This window comes from Rhinopithecus roxellana, chromosome 15 (assembly GCF_007565055.1).
Source record: "Rhinopithecus roxellana isolate Shanxi Qingling chromosome 15, ASM756505v1, whole genome shotgun sequence".
Taxonomy (NCBI): domain Eukaryota; kingdom Metazoa; phylum Chordata; class Mammalia; order Primates; family Cercopithecidae; genus Rhinopithecus; species Rhinopithecus roxellana.
Window position 1 is genome coordinate 52,089,470 of NC_044563.1, and position 11,797 is coordinate 52,101,266.

Consider the following 11,797-nt stretch of genomic DNA (forward strand, 5'->3'; position numbering starts at 1 on the left):
GACTCACTCTGAGTGTTGTTAAAAGCTCTGCCAGCTGAGTACATCCTGGATTCCTTTCACAAACTGTAGAATTTCTGACTATGGGAGCTCACAAGCACAGCATTAATCTCGAGCCCTAGCCTGAAGCTTTGGTCATGCCAATATGAGGTTTGGGCAGGACCATCACTGAAATAAAAGATTAAGTTGAAATAATATGCAGTTATCCAACCTAAGCCACTGACTAAGAGAAGAATCCATCTCTGATAAAGAACTGGCTATTTTATAATCAGCAAAGGAACCTTAACCAAGTTCATTCTGAAAATATTCTTCAGGTACTGATAAGTCAAAGGGAATACTTTTTTTTAAAATTTATACTCCTGGATAAAGGAATTTATTATATTTTTATACTATAAGTTCAAGAATGATTTACTCACAATTTAGTAATAACTTTGTGAAAAGTACAGTAAAATATGTGAGCAGTTTTAGTTATATATATTATTTGTTGGACTCTAAAGTATTCCACAGGTGTTTTGATATATGCCTGTTTGGGGTTAGCGATGTACTTTTCTGGATAAACATCACATAAGGATTACACATTTATCTTCTCACCAAAACAGGCTCCTCTAGTCCTCTAGTGTATGTAAATATGACTGGTCACCTTTTTCACTTAAGCTAAATGTGATAGTTCTGACTTCACTCATTTGCTTTCTAGCAGCCTCCCCATGTTAGCCTTGCCACATGGTCAGTCTTCTGTTTGGTAGGTTTTATAAATCCTAAAAGTTCTAGTTCAAAAAGAGTTCTAATAAACCAAGCATGGATAATTTCATTCATTTCTTCTGAGGTTGCAGAATTTGCATCCATTTTTTCAGCAGCTGTCAAAACTGTTGCAAAAGCCTATGAACAGTCCACAAGGTTGATTCTCCTGCAACACTCTAGGTGCAATTTATATGCTATGCAGATGTCTGGGGCGATATTTGGAATGCACCCTTCTTTGCTTTTCAGTGCTTCATTCTTTAGATAATAGTAAGGATTGTTGAGTGCAGTATGGAGGACAATTCATGGAGCAGCATCTAAATGCTCACGAAGGGCATGGGCAGCGCTGAAGCAAACCACCTCATGGAGAAGCTGTGTCTCAGGAGGCAGAAACTGTTCTCTCACTAGACAGTCATGAAGTTCACAACATTTTCTCTGAGTACTTCAAATTTGGTTTGCTTCTTACTTCTGCTTGACTCCTTCATTTCCAGTAAAGACCTCTGAAGATGATAGAGGTCTGTCTTCTTTTTTTTTTTTTTTTTTTTTTTTTTTTTTTATTATACTTTAAGTTCTAGGGTACATGTGCATAACGTGCAGGTTTGTTACATATGTATACTTATGCCATGTTGGTGTGCTGCACCCATCAACTCGTCAGCACCCATCAATTCATCATTTATATCTTGTATAACTCCCCAATGCAAGCCCTCCCTCCTCCCCCCTCCCCCCTCCCCATGATAGGCCCCAGTGCGTGATGTTCCCCTTCCCGAGTCCAAGTGATCTCATTGTTCAGTTCCCACCTATGAGTGAGAACATGCGGTGTTTGGTTTTCTGTTCTTGTGATAGTTTGCTAAGAATGATGGTTTCCAGCTGCATCCATGTCCCTACAAAGGACGCAAACTCATCCTTTTTTATGGCTGCATAGTATTCCATGGTGTATATGTGCCACATTTTCTTAATCCAGTCTGTCACAGATGGACATTTGGGTTGATTCCAAGTCTTTGCTATTGTGAATAGTGCCGCAATAAACATACGTGTACATGTGTCTTTGTAGTAGAATAATTTATAATCCTTTGGGTATATACCCAGTAGTGGGATGGCTGGGTCATAAGGTACATCTAGTTCTAGATCCTTGAGGAATTGCCATACTGTTTTCCATAATGGTTGAACTAGTTTACAATCCCACCAACAGTGTAAAAGTGTTCCTATTTCTCCACATCCTCTCCAACACCTGTTGTTTCCTGACTTCTTAATGATTGCCATTCTAACTGGTGTGAGATGGTATCTCATTGTGGTTTTGATTTGCATTTCTCTGATGGCCAGTGATGATGAGCATTTTTTCATGTGTCTGTTGGCTGTATGAATATCTTCTTTTGAGAAATGTCTGTTCATATCCTTTCCCCACTTTTTGATGGGGTTGTTTGTTTTTTTCTCGTATATTTGTTTGAGTTCTTTGTAGATTCTGGATATTAGCCCTTTGTCAGATGAGTAGGTTGCAAAAATTTTCTCCCATTCTGTAGGTTGCCTGTTCACTCTGATGGTAGTTTCTTTTGCTGTGCAAAAGCTCTTTAGTTTAATGAGATCCCATTTGTCAATGTTTGCTTTTGCTGCCGTTGCTTTTGGTGTTTTAGACATGAAGTCCTTGCCCATGCCTATGTCCTGAATGGTACTACCTAGATTTTCTTCTAGGGTTTTTATGGTATTAGGTCTAACATTTAAGTCTCTAATCCATCTTGAATTAATCTTCGTATAAGGGGTAAGGAAAGGATCCAGTTTCAGCTTTCTACTTATGGCTAGCCAATTTTCCCAGCACCATTTATTAAATAGGGAATCCTTTCCCCATTTCTTGTTTCTCTCAGGTTTGTCAAAGATCAGATGGCTGTAGATGTGCGGTATTATTTCTGAGGACTCTGTTCTGTTCCATTGGTCTATATCTCTGTTTTGGTACCAGTACCATGCTGTTTTGGTGACTGTAGCCTTGTAGTATAGTTTGAAGTCAGGTAGCGTGACGCCTCCAGCTTTGTCCTTTTGACTTAGGATTGTCTTGGCAATGCGGGCCCTTTTTTGGTTCCATATGAACTTTAAAGCAGTTTTTTCCAATTCTGTGAAGAAACTCATTGGTAGCTTGATGGGGATGGCATTGAATCTATAAATAACCTTGGGGAGTATGGCCATTTTCACGATATTGATTCTTCCTATCCATGAGCATGGTATGTTCTTCCATTTGTTTGTGTCCTCTTTTATTTCACTGAGCAGTGGTTTGTAGTTCTCCTTGAAGAGGTCCTTTACATCCCTTGTAAGCTGGATTCCTAGGTATTTTATTCTCTTTGAAGCAATTGTGAATGGAAGTTCATTCCTGATTTGGCTCTCTGCTTGTCTGTTACTGGTGTATAAGAATGCTTGTGATTTTTGCACATTAATTTTGTATCCTGAGACTTTGCTGAAGTTGCTTATCAGCTTAAGGAGATTTTGGGCTGAGACGATGGGGTTTTCTAAATATACAATCATGTCATCTGCAAACAGGGACAATTTGACTTCTTCCTTTCCTAACTGAATACCCTTGATTTCTTTCTCTTGCCTGATTGCCCTAGCCAGAACTTCCAACACTATGTTGAATAGGAGTGGTGAGAGAGGGCATCCCTGTCTTGTGCCAGTTTTCAAAGGGAATTTTTCCAGTTTTTGCCCATTCAGTATGATATTAGCTGTGGGTTTGTCATAAATAGCTCTTATTATTTTGAGGTACGTTCCATCAATACCGAATTTATTGAGCGTTTTTAGCATGAAGGGCTGTTGAATTTTGTCAAAAGCCTTTTCTGCATCTATTGAGACAATCATGTGGTTCTTGTCTTTGGTTCTGTTTATATGCTGGATTACGTTTATTGATTTGCGAATGTTGAACCAGCCTTGCATCCCAGGGATGAAGCCCACTTGATCATGGTGGATAAGCTTTTTGATATGCTGCTGAATCCGGTTTGCCAGTATTTTATTGAGAATTTTTGCATCAATGTTCATCAGGGATATTGGTCTAAAATTCTCTTTTTTTGATGTGTCTCTGCCAGGCTTTGGTATCAGGATGATGTTGGCCTCATAAAATGAGTTAGGGAGGATTCCCTCTTTTTCTATGGATTGGAATAGTTTCAGAAGGAATGGTACCAGCTCCTCCTTGTACCTCTGGTAGAATTCAGCTGTGAATCCATCTGGTCCTGGACTTTTTTTGGTGGGTAGGCTATTAATTGTTGCCTCAATTTCAGAGCCTGCTATTGGTCTATTCAGGGATTCAACTTCTTCCTGCTTTAGCCTTGGGAGAGTGTAAGTGTCCAGGAATTTATCCATTTCTTCTAGATTTTCTAGTTGATTTGCATAGAGGCGTTTATAGTATTCTCTGATGGTAGTTTGTATTTCTGTGGGGTCAGTGGTGATATCCCCTTTATCATTTTTTATTGCATCTATTTGATTCCTCTCTCTTTTCTTCTTTATTAGCCTTGCTAGCGGTCTGTCAATTTTGTTGATCTTTTCAAAAAACCAACTCCTGGATTCATTGATTTTTTGGAGGGTTTTTTGTGTCTCTATCTCCTTCAGTTCGGCTCTGATCTTAGTTATTTCTTGCCTCCTGCTAGCTTTTGAATGTGTTTGCTCTTGCCTCTCTAGTTCTTTTAATTGTGATGTTAGAGTGTCAATTTTAGATCTTTCCTGCTTTCTCTTGTGGGCATTTAGTGCTATAAATTTCCCTCTACACACTGCTTTAAATGTGTCCCAGAGATTCTGGTATGTTGTATCTTTGTTCTCATTGGTTTCAAAGAACATCTTTATTTCCGCTTTCATTTCGTTATGTACCCAGTAGTCATTCAGGAGCAGGTTGTTCAGTTTCCATGTAGTTGAGCGGTTTTGATTGAGTTTCTTAGTCCTGAGTTCTAGTTTGATTGGACTGTGGTCTGAGAGACAGTTTGTTATAATTTCTGTTCTTTTACATTTGCTGAGGAGTGCTTTACTTCCAATTATGTGGTCAATTTTGGAATAAGTGCGATGTGGTGCTGAGAAGAATGTATATTCTGTTGATTTGGGGTGGAGAGTTCTATAGATGTCTATTAGGTCCGCTTGGTGCAGAGATGAGTTCAATTCCTGGATATCCTTGTTAACTTTCTGTCTCGTTGATCTGTCTAATGTTGACAGCGGAGTGTTGAAGTCTCCCATTATTATTGTATGGGAGTCTAAGTCTCTTTGTAAGTCTCTAAGGACTTGCTTTATGAATCTGGGTGCTCCTGTATTGGGTGCATATATATTTAGGAGAGTTAGCTCTTCCTGTTGAATTGATCCCTTTACCATTATGTAATGGCCTTCTTTGTCTCTTTTGATCTTTGATGGTTTAAAGTCTGTTTTATCAGAGACAAGGATTGCAACCCCTGCTTTTTTTTGTTCTCCATTTGCTTGGTAGATCTTCCTCCATCCCTTTATTTTGAGCCTATGTATGTCTCTGCATGTGAGATGGGTCTCCTGAATACAGCAGACTGATGGGTCTTGACTCTTTATCCAGTTTGCCAGTCTGTGTCTTTTAATTGGAGCATTTAGTCCATTAACATTTAAGGTTAATATTGTTATGTGTGAACTTGATCCTGCCATTATGATATTAACTGGTTATTTTGCTCGTTAGTCGATGCAGTTTCTTCCTAGCCTCGATGGTCTTTACATTTTGGCATGTTTTTGTGATGGCTGGTACCGGTTGTTCCTTTCCATGTTCAGGGCTTCCTTCAGGGTCTCTTGTAAGGCAGGCCTGGTGGTGACAAAATCTCTAAGCATTTGCTTATCTATAAAGGATTTTATTTCTCCTTCACTTATGAAACTTAGTTTGGCTGGATATGAAATTCTGGGTTTAAAATTCTTTTCTTTAAGAACGTTGAATATTGGCCCCCACTCTCTTCTGGCTTGTAGAGTTTCTGCCGAGAGATCTGCTGTTAGTCTGATGGGCTTCCCTTTGTGGGTGACCCGACCTTTCTCTCTGGCTACCCTTAAGATTTTTTCCTTCATTTCAACTTTGGTAAATCTGGCAATGATGTGTCTTGGAGTTGCTCTTCTGGAGGAGTATCTTTGTGGCGTTCTCTGTATTTCCTGAATTTGAATGTTGGCCTGCCCTACTAGGTTGGGGAAGTTCTCCTGGATGATATCCTGAAGAGTGTTTTCCAACTTGGTTCCATTTTCGCCCTCACTTTCAGGCACCCCAATCAGACGTAGATTTGGTCTTTTTACGTAATCCCATACTTCTTGCAGGCTTTGCTCATTTCTTTTTCTTCTTTTTTCTTTTGGTTTCTCTTCTCGCTTCATTTCATTCATTTGATCTTCAATCGCTGATACTCTTTCTTCCAGTTGATCGAGTCGGTTACTGAAGCTTGTGCATTTGTCACGTATTTCTCGTGTCATGGTTTTCATCTCTGTCATTTCGTTTATGATCTTCTCTGCATTAATTAGTCTAGCTGTCAATTCTTCCACTCTTTTTTCAAGATTTTTAGTTTCTTTGTGCTGGGTACGTAATTCCTCCTTTAGCTCTGATAAGTTTGATGGACTGAAGCCTTCTTCTCTCCTCTCGTCCAAGTCATTCTCTGACCAACTTTGATCCGTTGCTGGCGATGGGCTGCGCTCCTTCGCAGGGGGAGATGCGCTCTTATTTTTTGAATTTCCAGCTTTTCTGCCCTGCTTCTTCCCCATCTTTGTGGTTTTATCTGTCTCTGGTCTTTGATGATGGTGACGTACTGATGGGGTTTTGGTATAGGTGTCCTTCCTGTTTGATAGTTTTCCTTCTGACAGTCAGAAGGACTGTCTGTTTGTCTGTTGGAGATTGCTTGAGGTCCACTTCAGACCCTGTTTGCCTGGGTATCAGCAGCAGAGGTTGCCGAAGATAGAATATTGCTGAACAGCGAGTGTACCTGTCTGATTCTTCCTTTGGAAGTTTCCTCTCAGGGGTGTACTCCACCCTGTGAGGTGTGGGGTGTCAGACTGCCCCTAGTGGGGGATTTCTCCCAGCTAGGCTACTCAGGGGTCAGGGACACACCTGAGCAGGCAGTCTGTCCGTTCTCAGATCTCAACCTCCGCGTTGGGAGATCCACGGCTCTCCCCAAAGCTGTCAGACAGAGTCGTTCGCGTCTGCACCGGCTCCCGCTACTTCCCCTGTTGGTCTTCAGCTATGCGCCGTCCCCAGAGGTGGAGACTACAGAGACAGGCAGGCTTCCTTGAGCTGCTGTGAGCTCCACCCAGTTCGAGCTTCCCAGCGGCTTTGTTTACCTACTTAAGCCTCAGCAATGGCGGGCGCCCCTCTCCCAGCCTCGCTGCTGCCTTGCGGATAGATCGCTGCAGACTGCTGTGTTAGCAGTGAGGGAGGCTTCGTGGGCGTGGGACCCTCCCGGCCAGGATTGGGATATATTCTCCTGGTGTGCCTGTATGCTTACAGCGCAGTATTGGGGTGGGAGTTACCCGATTTTCCAGGTGTTGTGTGTCTCAGTTCCCCTGGCTAGGAAAACGGATCCCCTTCCCCCTTGCGCTTCCAGGTGAGGCGATGCCTCGCCCTGCTTCAGCTCTCGCTGGTCAGGCTGCAGCTGCTGACCAGCACCGATTGTCCGGCACTCCCTAGTGAGATGACCCCAGTACCTCAGTTGAAAATGCAGAAATCACCGGTCTTCTGTGTCGCTCGCGCTGGGAGTTGGAGACTGGAGCTGCTCCTATTCGGCCATCTTGTGCCACATTTTGAGGTCTGTCTTCTGAAGCCCCTTTGATTGACCCAGAAGCATCTTCTTCCTCTTTGGTTTCATCGAAGCTCTGAAACTGGGCCAGGAACTTCTCTATTCTCTTAGCTGTGCTGCCAAGGTGATTTTCACAAGAAGATTTAAAAACCTTGAAACATTCCTCAAGTATGGTCATCAGTTCATCGTTTGCCAACATCTTCAGCAGCTACAAGACTGATGCATACTCCTCTGAATTCCGTATGTTCTTTTCTAAACATGTGCGGTACAACTCTCTCATCTATCGACTTTGTGGATACTTGGGAAGAGAAGAGGTGAACTTATGAAGACATCTCAAAACCAGAAAGTAATTCATATGATACACATGAAGGTTTTCTAGTAATAATTGTGTTTCCTCCTTCAAACATCTCTCATTGGTCAAGAGCGCAACTTGCTTTTCTGCGTACCTCCTAAGAGATGGAAGACGTCAGATGTTTTCCCATTGATTGTTTTATAAAAAAATTATTCTTCTTTTGGCTTCTGGAAGATTACAGCACAGGACACTTAAGGGCTGGGAATAGAAATGCTCTAATAGAGAAAGCTGGTCCTTTTATAAAGTTTTGAATTTAGAAATCGTGATACAAAAAGATGTTAGTCAGAACCTGCAATACTTTTTCATTTATTTTAAAGGGAAACTGAGTTGTAAGAAGTAGCTTATTGAGTACCATAGTCAGGTGCTCCTTGCAAGACAAAAATTGGAACAGTTCTATGCACAATAGAGATGATACTGCATGAGGAAACAATCGGCGGATGATAATAAATGTGGCAATTCAAAAAATGAATATTAGTGAAAATTCATGCAGATGTTGACTGTTGATAATTATGAAGTCTTGCAGTACTTTTGTGGCAAAGCTTTCCATATCCTTTAAGATGACCACAACAGGAGGACACTGCCATTGGCTAGAAGTACTCCTCTTTTTGCTTGTCATTTTTGGGTCTGTCTTCTGTGTGACAGTCATATACCAACTGGAAAGTGAGTCCATTGAATAATGTGTCTTTCTCTGGGTGAGCTGAACACTTTCCCCCTCTTTGGATTTTATATCTACACAGCAGTTCAACAATTGTGAGATCAACTTTTGCAAAAAAGAAAAAAGTTTCATATCTGGATAGTCTTTAGCTTGCAATGAGACTACATATGGTGCGACTTTATTCTGAAGGGCCTCTGTTAGACTTCTGAATGTTAAATCATGATCTGTGACATTCACACCAAGAACAAGAGCAGCAGTTGGAATTTCTCTGAGTTTTATTTGACAGCCCAAGTCTCTTGAATTCTTCTGGAATCCAGAATGAGATTTTTGCAGAAATTCAATTAGATTGTCAAACAAGTTTTTATTTAATTCCTCTTGTAGTGGCTCATTTTCAGATTTAATTTGCTGCCATATCAACTAAGTTCCAAATTGAAGCTTACTGTCCTTAGACTCATTTTTCCCTTTGTTAAAATAGTCCTCCATTGGCACAGAGATCTTTCTCTTTTTGGAGTTTGGCTTAAAAACAAAGCAGCCCTTAGACACTGAGGAAGTGGCTATGGTCCTACTGGCTCTGTGGATTCCGGATGCACCGGGAATACCTTTTGACTGTGATCCTGAGTGGAGGGTAGAAGAGTACAGGTTAAGGAGAGTACTGCAATTTCAGAACACTAGTGGATTCTATTGTCCTTTTGTGATTAGACTTATTTCAGGGTCATATCAGGCATTCTTCTGATGGTTCTTGATAGGACACTTTAAGTACATAGATGAGGGCACTAGCATTTTGAGCTGCATGGCCTGGTCTTACTGACTTCTTTTAGACCAGCATCTTTAGTGAAGGTACTTACCTCTTCTATCACATCCTTCCATGTAGCCCACTTCCCAGTTAACGCTGGTACACACCTAATGGCCTAGAACCCAAGCCCATCTAATACATATACCCTCAGCTCATATACACCCATTTTCTTTGGTCTTCCTACCTTTGCATGTACTAGTTTATAATTTAGAATATTCTCACCATCTTTTTTTCCTAGGGATATCTCTCACTTCCTTTGAGACTCTTGGTTCTTCCTCTGACCTCCCATAAGACACTCAGTTTATAGCTTTATAATAGATTTTGCTTGTTCTGTCTTCCTATGTAGAGTTTTTACATGGCTGAGAATGTACACAATGGTTAAGGAAATGAATCGTAATAGATATTCAACAAATATAACAAATAGATACCAACAAATATTCAACAAATAGATATTGGAAAAATATTATTCAATATAATAGATATCAAACAAATATTTGTAAAATACATTAAGACTTTTTTTTCAAAGTTATATACCAATCCGGGGCATAAATTAACATAATTTGTGGGTACTGGGATGAGGAAAGGATAGTAAAGATATGGCTGAAGTAAGAAGATTGACTACATAGCTCTCTCTAACTTCATGGGGTGGAGACTTTCTTCTTTGAAGTTTTATTTAAGATGGAGTCTCGCTCTGTTGCCCAGGCCAGAGTCAGTGGCACGATCTCAGCTCACTGCAACCTCTGCCTCCCAGGTTCAAGCAATGCTGCCTCAGCCTCTCGCGTATTTGAGATTACAGGTGCCTGCCACCATGCCTGGCTAATTTTTGTATTTTTAGTAGAGGCGGGGTTTCACCGTGTTGATGAGGCTGGTCTTGAATTCCTGACCTAAAGTGATCCAACTTCCTCAGCCTCCCAAAGTGCTGGGATTACAGGTGTGAGTCACCATGCCTAGCCCTGAAGTTTTAACATATGATAAAAATCAAGATCAACACTGACATTGTCCTAAATATCATCTATCAACCTCTTATGAAATAGCAGTCACATTGCCAGTTAGTTTATCTCATTCTAAGCCACTACTTAAATTGTAAATAGTAATTCATGTGAATTTGCCTAGTGTTTTATGATTCCTAAGTGCACGTATATCTATGATCATTGAAATTAGTATTGTATAATGGTTAACTGCGCAGACTTCAACTTTGCTTGAATTCTAATCGTGGCTGTATCATTTATTGACTTTTAACCTTGGGCAAGTCTATTAACTTCCCTGAAACTCTTGTTTCCTTGACCACAAAATACAGATAGAACATTTCTTATGGGGCTGTTGTGTTTATGAGTGGGTCTCTAATACACACTACATATGTTGCATTTATTTTTGATTCACAGGAAGCAACAGGAAGTTGTGTTTATGAGTGGATCTCTAATACAGGCTACATATGTTGCATTTATTTTTGATTCACAGGAAGCACAGGAAGCAATTAAAAATGTTAACGATAATGTGGATAATCACCTTTTTTTAATTTCACATACAAGTCTGTGAAATAAGAGGAGATTTTATTATCCTCCACTTAGTGGATAGAAAAATTGAGACTGTTACCATTAAACTTCTAGTGGTTAAGTAACTTTCCCAAGGACCCAATTACAACTTGAAGGTAGAAATTTTATCCCAGGTTTTCAGATTCAGAATTCAGCATTTTCCCACTGTAATAGATTCCCTACAACCTAAAATAATGTCTCATTGTTCTTTCTTTGGTTTACTGCTCTTTGTAGACTCGGCTTAAATTTGTGAAAGGCAAGTGTGAGGGAAAGGAGAGATTTGTGTTTAAATGAAATGCAGGTATGAAAAAAATGAATTTAACTATTCATCCCTACTGAGCAAGTTTGAAGAAAAGAAATTTTCCTATTCTCTGCAAACCATTCCCAGTTACCATGAACAGTCAGTGAAAAAAAAAATATTGGCTCCATTACTTTATTAAGCATCTTTTGAAAGGATATCAAAAGAACTTCATTTATAAAATCTTGTAAAGGTATGAAAACATTACCAACTACAAAGATAAGTGGTTGAAATGAAATGGGAACTGATCTTTTTTGACAAGAATTTCAGTTTGATAACCCTGGCTGTTTTTCCCTTAAATGTACCTTCTGAGGATTTGGCATTAATCAAACCACATTTTAAATATACTGTTACATTAAGGAATGCACATTTGTCCTCAGAGATAATGTTCAGTCTTTTTTACTCTTTATCAAAGCACATTTTAATTGACTGGGAAATTAAGAAATACATTTCCTGCATATAATATGAAGAAATATGTTCACAAAAATAAATATTATAAAAACAGGTTTATACCAAAAGCATACAGCTAGATCTAGTTGCAGAGCTATACAACTTGGCTCTGTTTGAGACTACATCTAGTTTAATGTAACTTAGATCAGTTTTAGCAACTAGATAGCACTGTAGAGAAGACATCAGGATTTTACACACACATATATACACACATACATTGTGTATATACAGATATATATATACACACATATACACACACATAT

The 11,797-nt window shown here is 39.8% G+C and overlaps 1 pseudogene; it reads right to left on the bottom strand.

The window, feature by feature from the left end:
- Positions 1–684: 684 nt before the first annotated feature.
- On the bottom strand, positions 685–9,328 carry LOC104666227 (annotated as a pseudogene).
- Between the last annotated feature and the right edge of the window lie 2,469 nt (positions 9,329–11,797).